This window comes from Canis lupus, chromosome 5 (assembly GCF_003254725.2).
Source record: "Canis lupus dingo isolate Sandy chromosome 5, ASM325472v2, whole genome shotgun sequence".
NCBI lineage: Eukaryota > Metazoa > Chordata > Mammalia > Carnivora > Canidae > Canis > Canis lupus.
Window position 1 is genome coordinate 48,425,561 of NC_064247.1, and position 6,202 is coordinate 48,431,762.

Genomic DNA, 6,202 nt, shown 5'->3' on the forward strand with positions numbered 1-6,202 from the left:
AAAAGTGCAAAGAAAATGGGGCACCTGGGTGACTCAGTCAGTTGGGTGTCTGCCCTTGACTTAGGTCGTGGTCCTGGGATCGAGTCCCACATTGTGCTCCCTGCTCAGTGAGGAGTCTGCTTCTCCCTCTGCCTCTGCCCCTGCTTGTGCTATTTTGCTTGCTCTGTCAAATAAATAAATAAGATCTTAAAAAAAAATACAAAGAAAAAACCTTATCCCACTGCCCAAAGATAACAATGTTCATATTTTTACATATGTCCCAGTTTTTTCATGCATCAGTTCCTTCACAAAAATAATATAGTCTCCATATTGTTTTGTTGCCTGCTTCTTCACATTGTAAAGATTTTTCTATTTCAATAAATATTCTTTAACAACACAATTTTAATGGCTTACAACATTATTTTTAATGACTGCACAATATTCCATGCCTGTATCATAATTTACTTATGTAATTCCTTTATGTATTCTTTGGTATTTAAGTTATTCCAGTAAATCAGCAACGTGTTTGATTCTTTTTCTCTAGAATTGCCATTCTTAGTCAAAAAATAATCATATACAGTCCTGGCTAACTAGGGTAATGGAGAAGAGTTCAAACAAAACGGCAGTCAACCCTCAATTATCCTGGTGCAGATTAACTGTGGTTCAGATACTGTAGGGACTTGTAAGTACCACTGCTCTGCAGTTAGGCCACTGCTCACTGGTGCTCATTGCTGCCCCTCACATCCCACAGGCTGCAGAAGAGCAGCTGTTTGAAAACAGGACAACTGCTGGAGAAAAGATGCTGGTTATGAGTATCAGGGAGGGACAGCAAAGTGACTCGTTTGGCCCAGGATGTTCAACAGTGGACTGAATTATCTAATGCCCTCCAGAAAACTTCAAGATAGAGGCTTTTTTTTTATTTTTTTAAATTTTTATTTATTTATGATAGTCACAGAGAGAGAGAGAGAGAGGCAGAGACATAGGCAGAGGGATAAGCAGGCTCCATGCACCGGGAGCCCGACATGGGACTCTCCCGGGTCTCCAGGATCGCGCCCTGGGCCAAAGGCAGGCGCCAAACCGCTGTGCCACCCAGGGATCCCAAGATAGAGGCTTTTTAAGGAGTAAGTAGGTGATCCCTGAAGAAACGAGTGCAGTGTGAATATGGGGAAACGAAGGCAAATATGTGACCATGGAATGAATGCTTAGTCTCAAAGATGAGAGACAAAGAGAGGACTAGATTGACATAACTAAAAAGAAAGAAAAGATGCCAGTGTGCTGAAGGAAAGAGAAGTCTCTCAACATCCTTCCTGCTTATTCTTCCAATATAACATTTAGCTGGGCCCACCGGGCCACATCCTGGTTGATACCAACTTTATCAACTTTCCCATTGAAGCCAAACTCGACTTAGTACAGTCAATGATGGACTGTCTTATCCCTCGAATAACTGACCACAATGGCTGAAATTGAGAAATTGGGGCCGAAGTATCCAGTGACTCTAAAGATTGCCAGGGATCTAAGATTTGAACAATTACTGTCCACACACAAAGGAACCTTTGCAGATGACTGTTTCTGTGCAGAGAGTAGCTCACAAGTTTTACATTGTGGCCACAGTTGACTGGGACCTTAGATGAAAGATCTGAAAGATCCCTGGAGTTCCCATCAGGTACATTTCGTTAACCATAGGGACAACACTGAGTGGATGCCAGATGATTATGGAGCCTCTTGGTTCTAATTCCTAAAAGAGTTCCACTACCTTCATCTACCAACCTTTTCTATTGCCCGTTCATATAATAATAAGCTGTAGCATGAATTATTTCTCCATTTATCCATTTGCTCTGTTACAAGCTGAATATGGTTAAATATACTCACTTTTAGATGCTGTGTTGAAGAAAAAAAAATAAAAGAAGCTCAATCACAATGGTCTTTATTTTTCCCTACTGAGAGGAAAAGAAAGGAAGATTCAGAAAATGAGAAAAGTTACTAATTAAGAATGAATAAAAATTCTAAACAGCACTGAGTACCCAAATAGTCCTGGATTAATTCATTTGTATCTGAGTTGATGACCATGATAACATTTATTCTTATTATCTCTCTCCCCCTCTCTTTAAGATTTACTTACTATTTGAGAGTGTGTGTGTGTGTGAGTAGCGCAGGAGGGGCAGAGAGAGATTCTGAAGCAGACTGTGCTGAGTACAGAGCTGGATGCAGGGCTCGATCCCACAACCCTGAGATGACCTGAGCCGACATCAAGAGTCAGACGTTTAACCAGTTGAGCCACCTAGGTGCCTCTCTCTCTGTCTCTTTTAATTAATCTCTATATCCAACATGGGACTCAAACTCACTATCCTGAGATCAAGAGCCAGATGCTCTACCAACTGAGCCTGCCAGCCTAGTTAACTTTTTAAATAGAGCTAGTATCTTATTTCTTAGTAAATGTAGCAATGCTCTTAAAGCCGGTCATTGTCTGATGGAGACAGAATGTTATCTACCTTCTTAGAAAACAGATATTAAAAAAAAAAAAAAAAAAAAAAAAAAACATTTTTAGGAAGGATTTATAAAAATATCAAGGCTCAAAATCTTAGAATTTCAAGGATTTTTTTTTAAAAAGATTTATTTATTTATTCATGAGAGACACAGAGAGAGAGAGAGAGAGGCAGAGACACAGGCAGAGGGAGAAGCAGGCTCCATGCACCGGGAGCCCAATGTGGGATTCGATCCCGGGTCTCCAGGATCAGGCCCCGGGCTGAAGGTGGCGCTAAACCACTGAGCGCCCCCCCACCCCCACCCCCGGGGCTGCCCGAATTTCAAGGATTTTAACTTAAAAGATCCTTTTACCCTTACCATGTGCAGGGTGTTATGCTAAGCTCATTTAAAAAAATATCGATTTATTTGAGAGAGAGAGCAGGAGCAGAGGCAGAGGGAGAAGTGGACTCCCCACGGAACAGGGATCACAATGGGGGTGCTCAACCCCAGGACCTCAGGATCATGACCTGAGCTGAAGGCAGACACTTAACTGACTGACCCACCCAGATGCCCCTATGCTAAGCTCATTTTATATTTTAAATGATTTAGTCCTCACAACATTTCTGTAGGATCTTTCTAAAGAGTTAATATCATCATCCCCATTTTCAAGATAAGTGAGTCCCACAAAAATTGAATGACTTGCTTAAGGCCATGAAATAAGTGTTGAAGCCAGGATTGAAACCCATATCTTTACCTGTTATCCTGCCTACAATGGGATAGTTACAACTGTTTAATTCTATGAGACACTGCTAATGACTACGTAATAAGAGATGTTCCTTAATAGATTGTTTAATGTTTTCAGTATGGAAATTATCTGCCTATACTGAGGTTTTTACTTAACCAATAGTTTGCTGTTTAAAAACACAAACTTGGGCAACCCGGGTGGCTCAGCAGCTTAGCACTTGCCTTCAGCCTGGGGCCTGATCCTGGAAACCCGGGATCGAGTCCCACTTCGGGCTCCCTGCATGGAGCCTGCTTCTCCCTCTGCCTGTGTCACTGCCTCTCTCTGTCTCTCTGTCTCTCTCTCTCTCATGAATAAATAAAATATTTTAAAAATAAAAAAAACAAACTTATTTAGGGGCACCTGAGTAGCTCAGTGGTTGAGCATCTGCCTTTGCCTCAGGTCCTGATCTCGGGGTCCTATGATCAAGTCCCACATTGGGCTCCTGACAGGAAGCCTGCTTCTCCCTCTGCCTATGTCTCTGCCTCTCTCTGTGTGTCTCTCATGAATACATAAATAAAATAAAATAAAACATTTAAACTTCTCAACTTTACATCATGCAGATGCCAACATGGTTTATGAATATCTAAATGAGACTATAGATGGAGCAATGATTTTGTAAAACCCAGATTTTTCTGCTGCCGCCTTATCTGACATTTGCAGCACAAGTCTGATTATGTTTGCACGACAAGGAGACAGATGGTAGGTGGGACCATACTGTTATAAGCTCTGCTTAGTCCTGCTGACGTCAGATGATCCAGACACATCTGTAGATGGTGGGATTGCAGGTGATTTTTATTTAGTTAGGGTGGGTTTTGTTTTTTGTTTTTTGTTTTTGGTCTTTGGTTTATCTGAATTTTCTAACTTCCACAATAAACATGCATTATTTGCATGCACATATTTGACACAGTAAATGATAATATGGGTAAATTAGAACTCAAGAAAATCTTGTTCTTTTCCTCCCCTCTCCTTCTTCCTCAAGATACACTTACCCTAATCCCTGATGTGACTCTGACTTTAAAGAATAGATAATACATTTAAAAGAAAAAGGCAGATCTAACACATGGTATCAAAGGTCTGACATCCAACCAGCACAGTTTGGTGGGAAAAGCATCAAAGCAGTACTGTAGAACCAGGCCTGAGTCAGTATCCTGCCTTTGTTGCTTGTTTTGTGACTAAACACATACAGTTCCGAGCCCCTCTGACTTCATATAAACAGGGATCATCATATCAATTAGGTGATGTTGAGAGATTAAAAATGACATAGGTAACGGTCATTATTTATTGAATATATTTTAAAGGAATAGAATGACGACATTAGGCATTGGGTGGGTCCCTCTGAATTTGCAAGGACTTCCACATACTTGGGCCATAGTGTGGTCATACCTAGAGTGAAATACCAGTTGGCTCAAAAGTTCGTCTTTTTTTTTTTTTTAAGATTTTATTTATTTATTCATGAGAGACACAGAGAGAGAGAGAGAGAGGCAGAGACACAGGCAGAGAGAGAGAGAAGCAGGCTCCATGCGGGGAGACCGATGTGGGACTTGACCCCGGGTCTCCAGGATCGCACCCCCGGCTGAAGGTGGCACTAAACTGCTGGGCCACCAGAGCTGCCCTCGAAAGTTTGTCTTACAGAAGGAAGGTAAGGTGTGTTCTTGGAGCATTATTTACCTACATTTTTCTTACCTTTATTAACACAATCATTACATATAGCCACTCTGTGTAATACGGGCCAAAAATCTCTACTTTCTCAAGAAAGTAGTCTTTTTTGAGCAGGGGTGAGGAAGAGACAGAAGGAGAGGGACAAACAGACTCCCCGTTGTGCAGGGAACCCAAGGCTGGGCTTGATCCCAGGACCCTGAGATCATGACCTCAGCTGAAGGCAGGTGGGTCAATCGACTGAGCCACCCAGGTGCCCCCCAAGAGAGTAGTCTTATTGGCACCTTTGGTGCTTGAAGACTTTTCCTTAAGTAAGGGAAGGCTGCAATGTGGTAGATTTTGTTTTTGTTGCTTTTAATATGAAGTTTGTTGGAGATATCTGTCTAATACATTTAGAAATGTTGCTATGAGGCAGAAATGTTGCTACTTTCAGCCCAAATTAAGGTTAATTGCAAGCAATTGCTACACATAGAACAAAATGCTGCTTTTACCTTGTCAATGTTATCAGAATATGCCAAGCCATGTGGAGATTAAAACTTGAAAAATGATGAAGGTTAGAGCTCTTTGGGCTGCTATGCCAAAGAAAAACGTCGTCTTACCAGAACACTTTAGAAAATATGTGGTGTTTGGAATTTTTAATCATGTGAGCTTATTTTATATGTAAGAGGGTGTGATTATGAAGACTTAAGGGTCCGTTTTTGGTTTTCAGACAAACCTCAAAATTTGACTATTCATTTGATAATCGCAACATTAGAAACATAGGGGAAATGACATGTTTTCTTTATGTGATTTGTGATTGAATCAAGTGTTGAAGTGGCTGGAGACGACACAAATTGCTCTAAATAACTACAGCAAGTCTTTAAAAGGGTATTTGAAAGGCATGAATTTATTATTAATTCTCAACTATATATTGACCTACTGCGTACCCCTTCTGCTCTTGCCCTTGTACATATAACAATATATTGTTCACACACAGCCAAAACAATAAAAGTAAATGAGAACATGTCACTTTCCTGCTGATTCTTAATGGTTTCATGTTGTGCTTCAAATATGCCAAATTGGTTCCTACCTCAAGATTTTCATACTGGCTCTTTCCTTTGCCTGGAATGCTCTTCCCCAGGTTTTTGCAACCTGGCTTCCTCATATCTTTGAACCTCTGCTCAAATAATCCCCCCTGACTGTCCTTCTGGAGTACTACCCCAGTCAGTCCTCCACTGGTCCCTTCATTTCTCTTCACAGCACTAATGCTAGTTGAAATGACATGTGTTTACTTATTTTCCCTTTGGTTCCCCTCCTAGAATGTAAGCTTGGTGAGGGCAG

General features: G+C 41.1%; 1 pseudogene; it reads left to right on the forward strand.

Moving 5' to 3' along the window:
* Window positions 1-1,162: 1,162 nt before the first annotated feature.
* Window positions 1,163-5,885, forward strand: LOC112647135 (rRNA-processing protein FCF1 homolog; annotated as a pseudogene).
* The last annotated feature ends 317 nt before the right edge of the window (window positions 5,886-6,202 follow it).